The sequence below is a fragment of the Triturus cristatus genome, chromosome 3_2 (assembly GCF_964204655.1).
Source record: "Triturus cristatus chromosome 3_2, aTriCri1.1, whole genome shotgun sequence".
Taxonomy (NCBI): domain Eukaryota; kingdom Metazoa; phylum Chordata; class Amphibia; order Caudata; family Salamandridae; genus Triturus; species Triturus cristatus.
The window spans coordinates 919,437,877-919,456,756 of record NC_140584.1 but is presented as its reverse complement, the minus strand read 5'-3'; positions in this window follow the sequence as shown (position 1 = coordinate 919,456,756).

Genomic DNA, 18,880 nt, shown 5'->3' with positions numbered 1-18,880 from the left:
TTGGACAACAGAGCTTGGGTGTCAACTGAGATGGGGAGAGTAAGTGGGCTCATGAGAGCCCTTCAGAAATTCCCTCCCGTGGCACATCCCCGAACAATTATAGCTAAGACACTAAACTATAAGTAATGTGACTTCATCTTTAAGGCGGTGTGCAACGTAGGTATTGTCAATTATGACATCCCCCAAGTGCAACTGCAGAGAAAGACATTCGAGGGGGAGTCAACCAGCAGTTGAGGGCAAAGCAGCTTGAATAGACCTACTCACCCGGCGAAACACAAAGTCCTGGTACAGTCTAAGGCATATTTTCTTACATGCTTGAGGCAGCTTGGGACTGGGCAGCAAAGCGGAAAGGATGGATCACGGACGTGAAGACCATCCCTACTGACCAGACTGTCTGGATGGGAACCAAGCCAGAACGAAACAAAGGTGAGGCAGATACAGAGGGGCTCGGAAGAGCTGGACAGTCATGGTAAGACTCTGAGCGAGTGTGACCTCAACACATATAGAACTTCTATGTGTGTAAATGAAAGCATGATCACATGCTACTAAGAGCCTATAAAGGCTGGTGCAAATTCCTCATTAGAACGCCCCTCTCGCTAGCCTCTCTCTAGTTATCACATTTTAAATGTTCTCCGTTTCTGTGTTCCTTTTTTTCTCGTTTCCCCTCTTGACCCTGGCACCAGCTCTAAGATTACAAAGTATTTGGGGATTAAGTTCAAGGGTAAGTAATTTAGGATGCCATAATGCCCCAGGTTGCTCAGATTGAGCATGGACTCCTGAACAGAAGTTGCTTCCTGTTTTTAAAGTACAGGGTGGGTCTGGGCACGATAAGGACTATTATGACATAGTTTATGACGTAGCATGATTTGGAGGCATGATGCACAGTGGGCACAATTGACACCTAAACGTATACATTGGGAGGGCTAGCTGAGAAGATGGTCTGCTCAGTAAGATCAAAGGCATGGCAGTCGTAAAAGCTGTCAGAAACATAACAAAGATATTCTCTTCGTACAAGAGATACATCTGATGGCCATTACCTGTAATGTCTTGAAGCATCAGGCATTCCCTGTGGACTTGACACAGGATTTATAAGTGGATCCCGATATTGATTAGAACCATATGCCCTTCCAGCTACTACATACATGGAAGAACTCACACAGGTGCTACATTGCAACAGCAGGATCTTTCTAAGGGAAATCGCAGTAGCAAGTCAGATTATATTCCCTACCCATGCTGAACTCTGCCTCTCTAGAACACCATTCCCAAAGTGCATACAGGTTCTTGGAGGGAACCTCAATAGTGTGATGGACTAGATCGCTGAAAGAGCAGGCACTAGTGAATCCCCACAACACGGTCCAACCTGCCTAGCTAAATCCAGAGAAGCCATGGGCTTCAACAGCGGCTGGTGTCACTTTCACCTTGTTGACTTTTAAGACTACGTTACAAAGGAGCCAACTTCTATCTCACACAGAACCCAAGTTCAGTTGCATCCCCAATTATGTTAATGGCGGCATTCAAAGCCTTCACCAAGGGTACAATTATGGTTACACAGCAGGACACAACAGAAGCCAGCAGAAGGAAATATCGAGGTTAGAAGCTCTCCGTCTGAAGTTGGAATGCAGTATCCCACCTCCCAGGAATCCAAACCACTCTGGAATGTTGAACACAACAAAACAGTACTGAAACCAACTTGTTAGGAGAGGCCAAAGTCACCTGGCTTGCCATGCAAAGCTGAGTAAATCACTAGGGAAACAATGAGGGTGCGCTGTTCCATTGGCCAGTGAGCAACAGTGCAGGGTTGTAAAGCCATGCACAGGTCTTTAAGGATTACTACCAGGCACTATATGCAAAGGGGAAATCTTGAGACCTGTGACAGGTGTTCTAGTTTATTACAGACATACAGATGCTTTACCTCTTGTCAGATGAAGCCCCACAGAAGGAAAACGTTGGGCCAACTGACCCCAATGAAAGCCATGCTAGAAGGATCACTGACCCCTGGAGAGCTACCTCCATACTTACAGATAGCTGAGATCACTGTGGTACCCAAACAGTGCAGGCCACTGCAGCTGTGTTCCTCCTACCACCCAAAATCCCTTTTTTACATTGAAAATAAGAATACTGCTAGTGTCTTGACCAACTGATCAATTATGTTATTAGGCTCACTGGTTCATGCGGACCTTTGTGGGTTCTTGCTCTGCTCTTGCCCTGTTGGGGAATTGCCTGAGGGCACCACAATCGCCCCTCGCAAAGCACGAGGGTGCCCAGGTACGTTTGCCCTTTCCTTCCAGTGTCATTTTCAAATGGCTTGTAGGGAACAGCACTGTGCAGTCCATTAACTTAGGTATGACTGTGCTACAAATCTGCCAGTCTCTGAGGCGCCTTTTACCGTCATCTGGTTTAGCCCGATTTGGCACAGTGAACTGCGGGGCTGCGCTGCTTATGCACAGCAAGACGGAGCAGAAGGGGCATTCGCATCACCAGTGTATCCCTGATGATTACTCTATGTCAGATAAGGCAGCGTTACAATGCGAAGGGCTCAAATATGGATCATTCCGAGGGGATCTCCAGAGGTTGCTTTTTAAAAAATCCACCACGTGCTGAGGGTTGGTAAAGAAGTGTTGTTTGCCCTGATGTGTGATCCGTAGCTTCGCAGGGAAGAGCATGGCGTAAGGGATGTTGGCCTGCTGTAATTTCTTTTTAATTGGTAGGAACTTTTCCAGGGCATCTTGAACCGCCATTGTAAAGTCCAGGTATATGGCCAGATCAGAGCCTTCATAGGACAGTGTTTTTGTTCTCTGTCTAGTCTCAACACGGTATCTCGGTCTCGATAATTGAGTATGCGCACGATGATCGGTCTGGCAGGAGCTCCAGGCGGGGGGACGGGCAGCCAGCAACCGGTGTGCTCTTTCTATATTGAACATAGGGAGGAGGCACTTCTTTTGAATACTGTCATCAGTAGTCGCTCCACATAGTCCTCCATGCGGCCTGTGTTGGTGGACTTTGGCACACCTAATATGCGAATATTATTTCGGCACGACCTCGATTCTAGATCTTCATTTTTGGCCACAATGACTTTCAGAAGACGTTCCATTTGAAGTAGCTGTTCTTTTCTACCCGCAGAGGTGTCTTCCAGGGTAGAGACACACTGCTCTGCTTCCGTTATGCGCTCCTCGTGTTGGTCCAGCTTATTCGTGACATTGTCTATGCGGGTATTCAAGGCTTCCATTTTGCTTCTATTGAAGTGAGGCTGTGCTTCATAGTCAGGAGTAGCTCCTTGAGGTCATCCGTGGAGGTTTGGGACGCAGAGCCAGAGCAGTCCACCATCGTGTTCTCGGGGCCGGTGCCGGCCCTTGTGGATGTCTGTTGTTATTGATCTCCATTTTGTTAAGTAACTGATATTCGACCCCAAGTTACATTGAGAGAAATAGAAATGTAGCTGGCAGCACTACTTCTTCTTGAATCTTTGCCCCGAGGGCCTTGTTTTCTTCTGATGGAAACTGTCTAAATTATTGCTGCTAGTATTGAGGTTGATATTACTCTGGGTGGTCATGATTGTCAGCAATGGGATTGATATCCTCCTCTAGAAGAATCCTGCCCTCTATCTCTTTTCCCCTAAAAAGGGCAGTTGCCTCTGTTGCAAAATAACCAATTGTCTTGCAGTATCGGTTGTAATTAACTTTAAAGCATCATTCACATTTCCCAAAAAGGGCCTCACCATTATATGGCAATACTGAACTTTGCTTTGTACTGCAGGCCTGAAGGAGGTGACCTTCACACATCCTTACCTCTGAAGAACTACCACTCTAGTCAACTCTCTGAAGCTGGCAGATGCAATTTCCACCGCACAGTCTATCATTTTTGACTATGCCCTTTCTCCTCCTTAGAGGATCTTCATCGCTTTCAATTCAACATCGTCTGGCAAATGGTTAATATATGATCCTATGTCCGACAACTTCTGCCTGTTGTGCGGCCAATAACTGATAACAAATCCGCTGCTCTAACTGTGATTGCTGACATTGAAGAAGAACATTTTCCTACATTATCTAAATGTCTACCCTCTGTATCAGATGGTGTACAGATTGGTGCGTATAGGTTCTTCTAGCGTCGTTGGGCAGCCTGTGTTACCACAGAATATGGCTTATGGTGCTCAATCAAACACACTGGTGAATTATCAGGTGCTTCATATCCTTTGTCTAATCAAGTCAAGACTGCTGTGACAGTTGCTGGATTTTTCATTGTTTTAATTCCTTTCTCCCAGATGTAATCCACAATAGGAATTGCTCTCACTGCTTTACTTGAGGGTTCTTTGAAGTCATAATGTAAACAGCCCGAGTGTTTTGTAGACTTCTTTTTCTAAAAGGCTATAAAATCCCACTATATCCTCTGGAGGAGAATCCGCAGGTTGCAGAGCTGGGATTAAATAGTCCTCCCATTTAATAATCACATCTTGATTGTCCGGTACTACTCCTTCTTTTTCCTTATCCCCAGACAGATTGTCATCTCTCGGAAGGATTGGGTCTTTTTGTCTTCGTGTTTATTTGGGGGTTGGAGCAGGTCAGTCAGTTATGAGGTGTTTGCGAAATAGGTGGGCGCACACAAGGAGATCATGGATGTATTGATCCTTGTTTAGGGGATGCTGTTTTCAGAGATTCTGGGAATCTCATAATAATTTGCCAACCTGAGTCTTAAATCAGAGATTACAGCTAGTGGCACGTGCAACATTTTATCTTTTTTGCTGTGCGTAGGGCTGGTTCTCATCCACATATGGGATTGGTCCAATTCCAGGTGTCTCAAGTTGAGAAGAGTAATATTCCTCTTCATAATATTCATTGTCTTCATCATTCTGTTGGTTTTTATGTGGAGTTCTGATGTACTATGTGGCATTTCAAAAGACCTATCGTCATCAGCGTGATACTTTACTGAGAGAAGTATGGCATTAATGGAACCTTTGCTAATGATGACCTCATTGTTTTTGTTGTCAATGGTGTCATTGTGAACAATGTCATCGGCCCTGCAGGTTGTGGTGTAATTGTTGGCTAAATTGTAGTGTACGTAAGGTATATTGTCTTTCATGGTGAGATGGTAGTAGTGACCCTTGTCACTGATGTCAATGTCATAGTCGTTGATGAGATTGTTGTGGGAGACTTTTTCATCTACGATGTACCAGTCAACATTTTCGCAGTCAGTGGTGCTGAGAAGGGCTTCTCAAATTTCAATAGCACCATAGCAGATTACAACGTAGGCTAAGACTGATTTTTCAGTGCAAACACCCTCTTTTTAGTGAGAGCGCCGCTCAATAGATGAGCTTCCTTCGCTTAAAGCTCTAGGATATGTCCTTTTCAACACCTTTTTTGGAGGTTCTTGCAGAAGATGGCCTTCTGACCTCTCTCTTGTCTCAGAAGAAAAAGTATGACATATCTCACAATATTTTACCTTATTAGTGGGGTGGATGCAGTATATACAGTCCTTATTTGGATCTTTTGAATGCAGTTGCTTTTTCTCCCACAGGATCCACATGGTCTAGAAAGTCCTTTTTTTAGTAAGCTCTGATATCCTGAATCAGATTTTCACACCAGATGGTATATTGTTGATAATGTAGACAAAATTAGTCAGAAGATAATCTCTGAAGTTGTGAATAACTAGGTTAACTGAGAAGAGCTTAGGGGAGACTCACTTCCCACAACGTGCAGTACAAAATCAGAAAGATGGTAGCCTCTGAGGGGAGTGATCCATAGGGTGCTGCAGCCTGGTTGGCTGGAGTTTGGTTATTTTTGAATGATGTGAATAGGATACTAGAGGTGATGTATTATAGCTCTTCTAGGTTATGTGTAACATTGGACTGCTTTCTAGTTATATACAGTGGGTGTTAGAAATTGGGTTATAGGTTGACTGGGGTGTGAGCCCTGGTCAAGCAGCAACCTCAATCCTAGTCAGGGTAAGGTGCAAACAAACACCAAATTAACCTATGTTTAACCCTTTGGTAGCTTGGCACAAAGCAGTCAGGCTTAACTTAGAGGCCATGTGTAAGGTATTTGTGCAGCACTCCAAACAGTAAAACACTGAAAACACCACACAAAAAGTATCCCATACCAATTTAGGAAAACAGAGCTTAATTAAATGAAGAAAACAAGACCAGAAACGACAAATATCTAATCAGCAGAGTTGGAGTATTGCATTTTTAAAGAATAAAGTGCCATAAAGGGCCTAAAAGCATGAAGTGCCAACCACGGCAATTCAGCTGCACTAGACCAGGTCACATTCAAAAGTTTAAGCCGACCGTGACGGAAGGCGGGTTGGATACAGTCCCACGTTAGGCCTGCTGCAGGTTTACCATCTCAAGTTTTGTGCCAAGACTCTCGTTCGCATTGGAGAGGGTCGCGAGCATCAAGGAGAGCATCGCTGGCAGTGGTCGGCATGGTGCGAGGAGCAGGCCAAGCACCACAGACAGGCTCGTATTTCGCTCTGGAGGTACTCCGCGGGCGATCAATGCTTGCTAGGTGAAGAGACAGGCTTACGGCGGCTTGCTCTGATTTTCCGTGCAAGCAGCACGGTTCTGGTGCAAACAGGCCCAGTCACAGTTGCAAAGATCCCAAAAGCTTGAATTTAAGAGCTCAAGAGCCACACCAAGGGACCAGGAGCTGTTGGCGAGCCTGTTATGTCCCGGAAGATCAGTTTAGGGTGCCAGCAGGTCTGCACAGCAAGGCAGCATCTCCGTAAGTGTAGCAGTCCAGCACAGTGGCAGTTCTTGTAGCAGCACAGCAGTCCTTCTTCCTGGCGGAGTATCCACAGGTCCAGAAGTGTACTGAAGTGATGGTGTCTGAGGTCCTTCTTTTATACCATGGTACCCTGGTTCTGGAAGGTGGGAGAAGCTTCTAGACAGTATCTTTGAAGTGAATGGAATTACCTACCTCCACTGTCCTTGATCCAATCTGGTTGAATGGACAATGCAGGGTCAAAAAAAACCTTTGTGTGGAGGTAGGACACCGCCTAGTCGAGTGTAAGTGGGGCTGTGTCCAGCTCCTCCCTCCAATCCTGCCAGTGATGGCCCATCCACTCACACCTAAGCTCCCATTATGTGTGGCTGTCTAGGAGGAAAACACAAAGCCCCACTGCCTGTGCTTGTGACCAGTCATGTGACCTGAGGCAGGCTACACGTACCAAACGACAAAGTAAAGAAAATGGCAACTTTCTGAAAAGGGCCATTTTTAGAATTGTAATTTAAAATGCGATTTCACCATAAATTAGGATTTCAGAGACACCAAACATGATCCAATTATCTCTTCCTATTTGGAAATTAGACTTATAAAATTTAATAAGGCAACTCCAATGTTATCCTATGGGACTGACAGGCCTTGCAGTAATAAAAAATAGAATGTAAGAGTTTTTCACTACCAGGATATGTAAAAATAAAAAATATATTACCAACTTTTTAAATACACTACGCCCTTTCCTTAGGAATGTCCAGGTCCTATTCTAGGGGTGACTTTTATGCATTAAAAAGGAAGGTTTGGGCCTGGCAAAAGGTTTAAATTGTCTGACTGAAATGGCAGTTTAAACTTCACCTATAGGCTCTGCAATGGCAGGCCTTAGACATGTTTAAAGGCTACTTAAGTGGATGGTATAATCAGTGCTACAGGTCTACTAGTAGCATTTAATTTACAGGCTCTGGGCACATGTAGTGCACTTTACTAGGGACTTATAAGATAACTAAATATGGAAATTTGGTATAAGCCAAACTTACCATGTTTAAAGGAGAGAGCATGAGCACTGTACCTCTGGTTAGCAGTGGTAAAAGTACACAGAGTCATAAGGCCAACACAAATGAATTCAGCAAAAAGTAGGAGGAAGAAGGCAAAGATTTTGGGGATGATCCCGGAGGAAAGGGCTATTTCCAACAGTGGACTCCCACTTCGACGAATGGAAATGATTCAAGCATGTGACTGGAGAAGGGCAGTTAATTGAAAATACAATATTGGATTTCTTTTGAGGACTCAGAATATGTTTGAACTTTCTCTTGGACTGCGGGTCTGAGCCTGGAATAAAGCAGCTGGTAAAGGTTCAGCTGGCGGTCACGGACTGGAAAAAGACTGTGGTTTGATAGCATTTAGCGATTTGTCTGCAACTCTGCCACTTGGATAATGCTATGGGACCTTGCAAGTGAAGGGATGGACACGTTCTTTCCATCAAACAGGACATTAACCATCTTCTGCTGGGCCTAATTTGCTTAACATCAGGATACTTTACCCAGAACTGCCCCTTTTTAGAATCCTGGAAGAAGTTTTGAATCTTTATTTACCTACGGTAGTGCCTTATCTGATAGAGAGTATCTAGCCACAGATTCCTTAACTTAGAATAATACCCAGACATCAGAGTGGATCTGGAAACATTTGACAAGCAGTACCTCTGCACACTGGTAGGTGGCACAGTTCTATATATTATGGAGGAGATTTTGCACACCTAATTTTTAATGACTTTGTTTGGAAAAGAAAAAATCACTAATTCCACTTCTTTTGTGTGCTATGCTTGCCTTATGCCTGCCTCGCATGTGTGAAATTCCAAGATTTGGCCAGGTATATATAACCAGGACTCAAGCATGCACAACAGTTGCGTTATACTTCAATGATTCGTGTTTAAGTCTTGTTTATGCAATTTATGAATCTGTAACATTTATTACACATTTAATATATGATATAACATTGTCATCGCAATAGTATGTCTCATTAATGTTGTAGGTCACAATTGTAAAACGATCATTATTGTTCAATTCTTATTCCTTTGCCCTTCGCCCAATGCATTTCGGGACCAGAAGTCCCTTCGTCAGGGGCAACAACCTGTTAACAAAACATAATATAAGCATCCGTGTTCAAACACAGCAGTACATACAGCTGCATGAATCTTATGAAATATTATATTATTCAAATTAAATTTTGAAATTAACAAAAGAAGAAATAAGTAAATTACAAGTTTCCATGCATCTAATACATCAGATATAGTGAATGCCAGTGGCATTAATATGTGCTCTGAGACCAATAACCTCTGTGTGAAAGTCGAGTCAATCAGTACGTCAGTCCCAAAGGTCAAGCAAACTTTCCTGCATTTCCACCACACCCAGTGTGCAGCGTATCACCCGAAACCAAGGTAAAATCACACTTACAATGCCTGAATTCCAATTTCGTCCTCTGAGTCGCACTGAGTCGAGGTAACCTATAACATTGAATCTTATGTTCGTTTACGCCCAAAATGACAAACACTGAAGCCAACATTTTAAATGGACCGAAAATATACCTTACTTCCAAGTAACCAGCGTATTATCAATGAATATTATCTGCAATAATAAAGATCTCCGTTAATTCCGCTATATTCCTCGATTTGGTCTGCTACATCTACTATCAGATCATTATCTAAATGATTCTTACCAGGCTAAATCCGAGTTTAACGGCACAACGGTATTCGAGTGTATGGCAAAGTTCAACGACGCAACCACAGCGTGCGTTTGAAGAAATCAGGTGACTATGTCCCACGTGACTAGGTGGAATAGATGAACACGATCGCCATCTCGAAACGTATAAAACCTCTATACATTCCATTATGTGAGTGAGTGCTATGTTCACTTTATCACAACAAAAACGGAACCAATATACAACTCCTTTGTCAAACTTAGATAAAATCTCACACTATGGTACTGCATGCGAACGCATTAAAATATGCCCTATTTACAAGCCGTAATCATCGGGAGTCAAGCAGTTCAGTCGATATGTCAGTCATGTCAATTAGTCAAAGTAAACGATCTAATTCAAAGGTCATACTCAATATTACAAAATAAGAATAGCAGAGTATATTTCTATGAAACAACATCATAGACCCATGTAAGTGGTGATACCTCTGTGTGTTAGTGCGATATTGTCAATAAAGTTTCTGTATATAGAAAAATGTCTTTAGAGAAAACATGCCATCTCAAACTTATCATTAAGCCCTGTAGGGAGATGTGTATTAAGTCTCTTTATCCAAAATGCTTCTCTTTGTAAAAGTTTTTTGGAATTGTCAACACCTTCTATTTTTAATGTCTGTTCTATGATTTGAAATTTGAGTTGGGCTATGGTATGATGTTCAGCATTCCAATGAGCAGCTATACTTGAATTTAGATTTTTATTCCTGATGGTGCTCTTATGTTCCGTTAGCCGAGTCTTCATTTTCCTTTCTGTTTTGCCTACATAAAGTAGGCCACAAGGACATTTTATGATGTAAATCACATTACATGAATTACAATCCAAGAGTTGTGATAGTTTGATTTTTTCACCCGACATAGGATGAGTGAGTGTATCTCCCAGTATTACATTATTACAGTGGATGCAATTATGGCATTTAGTGGTACCTCCTTTAGTTATTTTTTTCAAAGGTTTTACTTTAGATAATATTTCTTTCAAATTCTTTCCACGTGTGAATGCATACAATGGTTTTTCTTGAAATAACCCATGGAAATCAGTATCTTCTCCTAGTAATTCCCATCGTCTGTTTATTATACTCTTAATTTGATTCGATACTGTAGAGTATTTTGATACAAATACCATTCTAGATAATGTACTCTTGGTTTGTTTTTCCAGTAGTTTTTCTCTCGGTTGAAACATAGCTCTTGTCTTTAACTTATTCAGTAAGTCTGCCGGATATCCTCTTTCAATGTAGTCATTTTCTTGTGTTGAGATGGTGTCAATGCAGATGTTTGCTTCTGACGTAATGCGTTTAGTACGAAGAAATTGTGAATATGGTAAATTTTTAACCAAAGAGGGGGGATGAAATTGACACCATCTCAACACATGTAAATGACTACATTGAAAGAGGATATCCGGCAGACTTACTGAATAAGTTAAAGACAAGAGCTATGTTTCAACCGAGAGAAAAACTACTGGAAAAACAAACCAAGAGTACATTATCTAGAATGGTATTTGCGTCGTTGAACTTTGCCATACACTTGAATACCGTTGTGCCATTAAACTCGGATTTAGCCTGGTAAGAATCATTTAGATAATGATCTGATAGTAGATGTAGCAGACCAAATCGAGGAATATAGCGGAATTAACGGAGATCTTTATTATTGCAGATAATATTCATTGATAATACGCTGGTTACTTGGAAGTAAGGTATGTTTTCGGTCCATTTAAAATGTTGGCTTCAGTGTTTGTCATTTTAGGCGTAAACGAACATAAGATTCAATGTTATAGGTTACCTCGACTCGGTGCGACTCAGAGGACGAAATTGGAATTCAGGCATTGTAAGTGTGATTTTACCTTGGTTTGGGGTGATACGCTGCACGCTGGGTGTGGTGGAAATGCAGGAAAGTTTGCTTGACCTTTGGGACTGACGTACTGATTGACTCGACTTTCACACAGAGGTTATTGGTCTCAGAGCACATATTAATGCCACTGGCATTCACTATATCTGATGTATTAGATGCATGGAAACTTGTAATTTACTTATTTCTTCTTTTGTTAATTTCAAAATTTAATTTGAATAATATAATATTTCATAAGATTCATGCAGCTGTATGTACTGCTGTGTTTGAACACGGATGCTTATATTATGTTTTGTTAACAGGTTGTTGCCCCTGACGAAGGGACTTCTGGTCCCGAAATGCATTGGGCGAAGGGCAAAGGAATAAGAATTGAACAATAATGATCGTTTTACAATTGTGACTTACAACATTAATGTGACATACTATTGCGATGACAATGTTATATCATATGTTAAATGTGTAATAAATGTTACAGATTCATAAATTGCGTAAACAAGACAAACACGAATCATTGAAGTATAACGCAACTGTTGTGCATGCTTGAGTCCTGGTTATATATACCTGGCCACATCTTGGAGGTGGCACAGTTCAACATCATCCACGCCAGAAGCGACGTGTGCCCATGTCTATATAGGCACCAACCCAGCACGCTGACTTCAATTTTTTTTGTGACTTTCCATGCCAGAAGCACAAAGCCACGAGGAACATGGACCTCCCTTAAAAGGGTAAATCCTTTACACTATAATCTGTCTACAGAGCAGGGAGGATGGGAGAGTCGGCAAGCAATCTGCAGCTAGATAGAGTCTTGCAGCTTGTTCATTTGATAGAGACTTCTAGCCACAGATTCCTTACCTTAGAATACATTACCAATGAATACTTCCCCAGATGTCTCCAGTCGGTAGAGTCTCTCCTCTTCATTAGATGGGCAAGGCAGAGCGTAAAAAGTAGGCAGAATTTTGAAACTAGCCTACATGGAAAGGAATTACTACTTTTGGTAAGGATGCTCGACTTTGAAGGACCAGTTTGTTTGGGTGGAAAGTTAGTTACAAAAGATTTACAGACAGTGCCTGTAAATCACTGAACCTCCAGGCAGATGTAATACCCACTTGAAAGGCCGTTTTGATTGTTAGAAGTCTGAGTGGGCAGTTGTGGAGTGGATCAAAGGGAGCGCACATCAGGAATGTAAAAACCCGGTTGAGGTACCACTGTGGCACCATAAACAACGTTGGTGGGAACATATGCTGGAGAACTTTCAGGAACCTATGTATAATAGCGGAGTTTTGAAAAGGGATTGCTCATCTGGCAGCCGTAGGAACGCTGAAATGGCAGAAAGATAACCTTTTAACGTGCTCAAAGCACAGCCCTGCTGGGCCAAGGAAAGAATGATCAGAAGAACTTGAGAAAGGGTTGCAGACAGAGGATCATCATGTTTATCTGTACACCATGCCATGAACTTATTCCAATGGTAGGTGTATGGCGTCTTGGTGAGGGACACCTGGTTGCCAAAATAACATTGCAGACTTCGGGTGGAAGGTTAAAAAAAGCAGTCAACTGTTGCAGCTCAATCTCCACGCTTGAAGGTGAAGGGTGCGCAGGTTCAGGTGCAGAACTTTCCCCTCCCCTGTTGCTTTGATAGAGGATCCTCCCAGAGAGGCAGCCAATTGAAAGATCAATGATCATGCTCAACAGCTCAGGATAACAGACTCTCCGCACCCAATCCAGAGCCAGCCACACAAATCACTTGGGCCCAGTTGGGTCTGATCTTCTTGACAACTCTGGGAAGGACTGTTATTGGCAGAAAGGCAAACAGTAGTCCAGACCTCCACTCCAGATGAAAAGCATCTCCGAGTGAGAGCTGCCTTGGAAACTCCAGAGTCCAAAACTGCTGCCTTGGAAACTCCAGTGTGCAAAACTGCTGACAATGTGCATTCTCTGCAATGGCAAACAGATTTAACCAAAGATCTCCTCACTCTTGAAAGATGCTTTGCACCACCACTTGATGGAGACACCATTCGTGATCCACTAGGTATAGACGGCAATGGTGTTCAGGGAGCCCGCCAGGTGTTGAACCACCAAGGAAATGCTCGGACATTCCAGCCGTGTCCAGAGATGCAAGGCCTCTCTTAACACAGGGTCCACGACCCCACTCTGCCCTGTTTGTTGCCGTACCACAATGCAGAGGTGTTGTCCATGAACACCTGCACCAGCCTTCCCTTGACTGAAGGAAGAAAGGCTAGTGATGTCAAATGGACTGCATGTTGATGTGCCGCTTGGAATCCCACGGAGACCAGAGACTTCTGATCTCCACCTTTCACTGATGGCTGCCCCAGCTCAGGAGTGATGCATCTGTAACTACAGCCAGCTCTGGTTGGGAGAAGGAGAGGGGTCTGCCACTAACCCAATCACGGTCTTTTGCAGTTCCCTCCAAGATCTGTACCATGTCGGAGAGATTCCTGTGATGACGCGCCCACTGGAACTGCAGAGCCTGATTATGCCAACAGGTATGCGTTACAAGTATAATGTAGGAGGCCATGAGGCCCAGCAGCCTCAGAGTCAGTCTCACCAAATTCTAGGATAGAGGTTCCAACAATGTATCACAGTCTAACTATCGAGGACCTTTTGTCCCACAAAAAGAAGTCGTCAATGAGGTCTTTCGACTTTGCTGCACAAGTCTTTGGACTAGTCGTGGGACCGGCAGCACTGTGTCCTGAACAGCTCAGGTTAAGGGTAGCGACAGGGAAGGAGTCCGGTGTGATTTTGACTCATTGATAGCGAACCAAAGCTAGTGGAGGTGTTTCGCCGTAGTCTGGAGGTGGGAGAAGACTGCCTGGGGTGAGCTCACTTTCAACAGACAATTATCGAGCTAGGGGAAGACTGGCACACCCCTGATCTCTGCAGATGTGCTGAAACCACCGCCATACCCAACCACCGTCATCACTTTGGTGAACATCCGAGGGGTGCTTGAAAGGCCAAAAAAGAGCATAGTAGACAAAGTGCTCTTGGCCTACCGTGAACTGCAGGTAACGTCTGTTGGCAAGCAGGACGGGGATGTGAAGATATACATTCTGCAAGTCCAACGCTATCATTTAGTCTCCCTGATCCAGGGCAGAGAGAACTTCAGCGAGCGTATTTTGAATTTCTCCTCATTTAGGAAGAGATTAAGAAGGCGCAGGTCAAATAAAGGATGGAGACCTCCATCCTTCTTTGGTGCCAGAAATTAGCGGAAATAGCAACCACGATCTACTTCTGATGTCAGCACCCTCTCTATGGCTCCCTTGTCCAAGAGAGTCCACACTTCTTGACAGAGTAAGGAGACGTAAGTGGGTGGTATAGGTGGAGGGGCGGTCACAAATGGGAGGGAGCTTCCTCTTAGGATTAGCTGCAAAACCCAACAATCTGATGTTATTGACCTCCAGTGGTGCAGGTGATGGCATATCCTACCCCCCAGTGGATGCCAAACTAAAGGGGCTTGGAGGCTGCGGCTTCCGGGGGTGAACTGGCCTGACTTCTGGCTACGTGTCCCACTTGGTATCTGGGAACCGCATACTCGGCCACAGAAAGGTTTGGGAATCCTGCTAGCCGTGGTGGCTTGGAGGGTAGAGACATGGTTGAAAGCTCCTTTTGTGGCCTCGAAATGGGCAGAAGGCAGACTGGGGTTGGAGAGGGGCCATGAAAAGGCCCAAGGATCTGGCCATAGCCTTGCTGTCCTGAAAGCGCTCCAGCGCGGAGACCACTTTCTCTCCAAACAAGCGGGAGCTATCAAGAGGCAGGCCCATGAGTGATGCTTGGACACAGTGGTGGCCGGCACTGATCAGGGGTGGCGGGGTGGGAGGCGGGGATCGAAAAAGGGGATAAACACAAAATTAAAAACATACCTCCTGTCCGCGTCCCGCGTCGTCCTGGTCGTGTCTCTCCACTCCTTCCCCTGGTCAGAACAGGAAGGACGCCGGAAACACCCAGGCTCCCTTGAGCCAACCGATACAGCCGGCTAAACATTCATGCGCACGTAGGGAGTGAAAACCACTCCTCCCCTCCCCCTTCAGCAAAGCTGCCACGCTCGCTTCCCAAAGCTTCCACGCCCACAACAAGAAAAAATTAAATGATAATAATATTGAGTTTTCATTTTTTGTTTTCTTACACTGCTGAATAGCAGTAGAGCGACGCTCCTCCGCATTTGCGGAGGAGCCGCCACTGCTTGGACATCCACCGAAAAGTCAGTCATCTTCAGCCAGGCGTGGTGCCGAAGGGCCACTGATAATAAAATTGCTTTGCCTAACGTGTCTGATGAATCCAGAACTCATCGTATGGCAAACTTGGATGCGTCTCTCCCATCAGCAGTTGCTTTAGGGAATATGGCTTGTGCCTTCTCTGAGACCATAGGCAGCACTTGCGCAACCGAGTCCCAGATCATATGGGAATTTCAGCCCAAGAAGCATGTGGTGTTCACTGACAGCAGTGATAGGTTGGCAGAAAAGAACATCCTCTTCCCAAAGGTATTCAGCCTCTTGGATTCCCTGTCTGTAGCGGTGGTAGGGAATGCTCCAAGGTTATTTTGGAGGTGGAAGTGTGGACCACCAAGCTCTCTAGGGTGGAGTGCTGGGGGAGGAAACTGGGATCCCCTGGGGTGGGGCGATGGTGGTAGGCAATTGTCTTGTGCACAGGAACCCTTGTGTAGGGCTTCAACCAGGCCCCAAACATCGATGAGGGCCTCACTGAAAGGGAGATGTTGTTCCGATGAGGTGACTTCCAGTTGAAGCACCTCCATCAAGACATTCGTCTTGACTGCCACTGAGGGCAAGTGAAGGTCCAAGACTTCAGCTGCCCGGTCCAAGACACCACCATAGTGAATGAGACACCCTTCTCTGTAGCCTTGTAGGGTGAGGGACTAGGACAGTGTCTAGTGAGGGCCAGTCCACTAGCATCTGCCAGAGCCTCATACCAGGTGTTCTAAGGGTATTCTAAGGGCTGGTAACCATAAGGGTCTTCTGACTCTTCCCATTCATCACTCAATCGATGCCTGTCATAAGGAAAAGGTACTGCCTACGACATGGGGAGTCTGCCCAGGTTGGCACTGGAACCGGTGTCGGATGATGCCTATCCGGCTTTGTGTCGGAGTAGGTAATTATGATGGGGTGGTGCCACTGATGGGTGTCGATGGTGCGGGGTGTTGGCACTGGAGTGGGTGCTGCACTGTATCTGTCACATGATCCCAGGGGCCTATCTGGTTCCAAGGGCCTACCCGCTGGCAGAAAACAAATAGAGGCCCCTCCTGGGCCCGTGGAGCCCAAGGGCGCTCCAGAGGGGTCGTGCCGCCCAAATATAAGGTGCATGGCCTCATAAAATTATTTTACCTGGGTTGGGATCGCTCCAGCTCCCGGAAACTTGTGGAGGTGTGGAGATTAACCCTGGGCGGTGAACTCCGCTCACGGAGTTTGAGGAGTTTTCCGCACTCATTGTTACGCGGTGCTTGCGGAGTTCTGAAACACTCTGCTCTGCATAGCAGTTTTTTACCTCGCTCGCGTTAGTCAACGGCAAGTTGGCGACCGCGAGCGAGACAAATTAACCTCCCGGTGAGATTTTTCCTCGTTTGCGATCGCCAACATCAAGTTGGTGAGTGCGAGCGTGGAAAACCAACCTTCCGGCGAGATTTCTCAACCCGGGGGGGGGGGGTTCAGGTTTCTCATTGCGAGTGATCGTGTATGCTCTCGACCTACTCGAGCAGCAGAAAAGGAAAGCAGGGACTGCTTGTCCTGTGCATGGCGCGGTTTGCGGATTGCACAGTGTGGACAAGCATCCGGCACTGTGCAATCACCGCGAATGGCATTTTTCTATTGTACTCCGCCGCTTGCGGAGCTCCGCGTAGTGCGGCAGAGATTTTTTTTTGCACTTCACATAGTGCAACTCCACAAACCCCGCCCATGGTTAGTGGAGAATGTGCAGGCTCCACCACAGAGCTAGGCCTCGAGTGCTGCCGGTACCACGACTTGTCCAAAGACTTGTGCAGCAAAGTCGAAAGACCTCATTAACGACTTCGTGAGCGTTGAGGGATGGAGTAAACCTACAGATGCAGCTTTTTGTAATTGCGACGGCCACTCATTTCAAGATACTGCGCACTTTACCTTTTTTTGTAAATATTATGTTGAAAGCAGAAGGAAGTATATCATACCATTGTTGCGAGGGAGGGGTTTTTATCAAGTTAAACCTGCTTTGATGTATTTGCAATTATTAAATTCCCCTTGGATTACCTTTAACATTGCTAACTTCCTGGTTGCTGCAGCTCGGGCAAGGAAAAAACTTGATGTACAGTCTATTTTATGATCTTAGTGTTATTTGTATTTGTCGGGATGAATTTTTATAATGTTGTTATTGTATTGTACCTGTGTTTTTTAACAATTTGTAATATTGTGATGTACTTTTGTGATTTTAATTAATCGATTAAAGTGGTTTTGATGATGATGATGATGACTTCTTTTTGTGGGGCAAAAGGTCAAAAAAGGTCAGTCAAAAAGTGACTGTGGGTAGCTCTCTCTGGATCTGTGCTGACTGGCGTGGAAAGAATAGGAAAGATGTCAGCTTGCTGAGGTAGCACCTATATAGGCACCACACACATCACTTCAGCACGAAGGACGCTGCCGATGCCAAACGGAGCCGAACGACGCCACCTACTGGCATGCAGGTGTAGTGCTTGTCAAACGTTTCTGTATCCAGTTTGACACCTGGGGATTATTCTAAGATAAGGAATCTGCTGCTAGAAGTCTCTATCAAATACTGAGGTCATGGGCAATGAGCAGTTTCTGCTCAGTTACTTTTTTCCATTTGGTACGAATATAATTTTACTCCCCTTGGGCGTAGTTTGGGAAGGATACTGGAGTAATATACTAGTTGACATTGTTCTACAGACGTTGCCTAAAGCTTGCCAAGAGAATACTAGCATTAGCCTGTCTGAGTGTGAGACCTCCAAATAGATACATCGTTTTGCTGTAGGACACCAGGCATTGGGCCACTTAACATTCCTGAAGGGCAAGGCTTTGGCCTTCTTCATGAATAACACCACAAAAGACTTAGCTAGGACTTCCCAGACTCAAATATTGTTGACAAGAAATCAGGCTTTCACTACTGCATGGATGTCCTCATTCTTCTGATGGGTACCAGTGACTCTAGGGAGAGACCCTCGAGGACCTTAGCTAGCTCAGCAGTAGCGCTTTGTTGGGTGCAGTACTTTGCAGTCTACAATAACGGCCTTAGTGTCTGAGTCCCCTAAACATGCCATCCTGCGAAGAGGAGGCCACTGAAGCCTTGTCTACTCTGTAGATCATGGTGGAGTATCCAGTATTTGACCTACAGGAAGCATCAGACTGGAAGAGCATACATTTTGGAGCAGAAGTGGCACAGAGGACACTAGGAGCATCAATGTGGGCACAAGTTACTGAGGGAAAACTTCCGAAGTCTTCCCTCCCTGTGTAGCCTCTCACTGGAGGCTTTGAGAAATGAGCCTGAACTTAGTAAGGATGTCAGCGGCTTATCCATCCCTGCACGTGGGTCTGTGACAAACAGAGCAGGCCAAGTTATTTCAGACACTTCTGATCTGAAGGA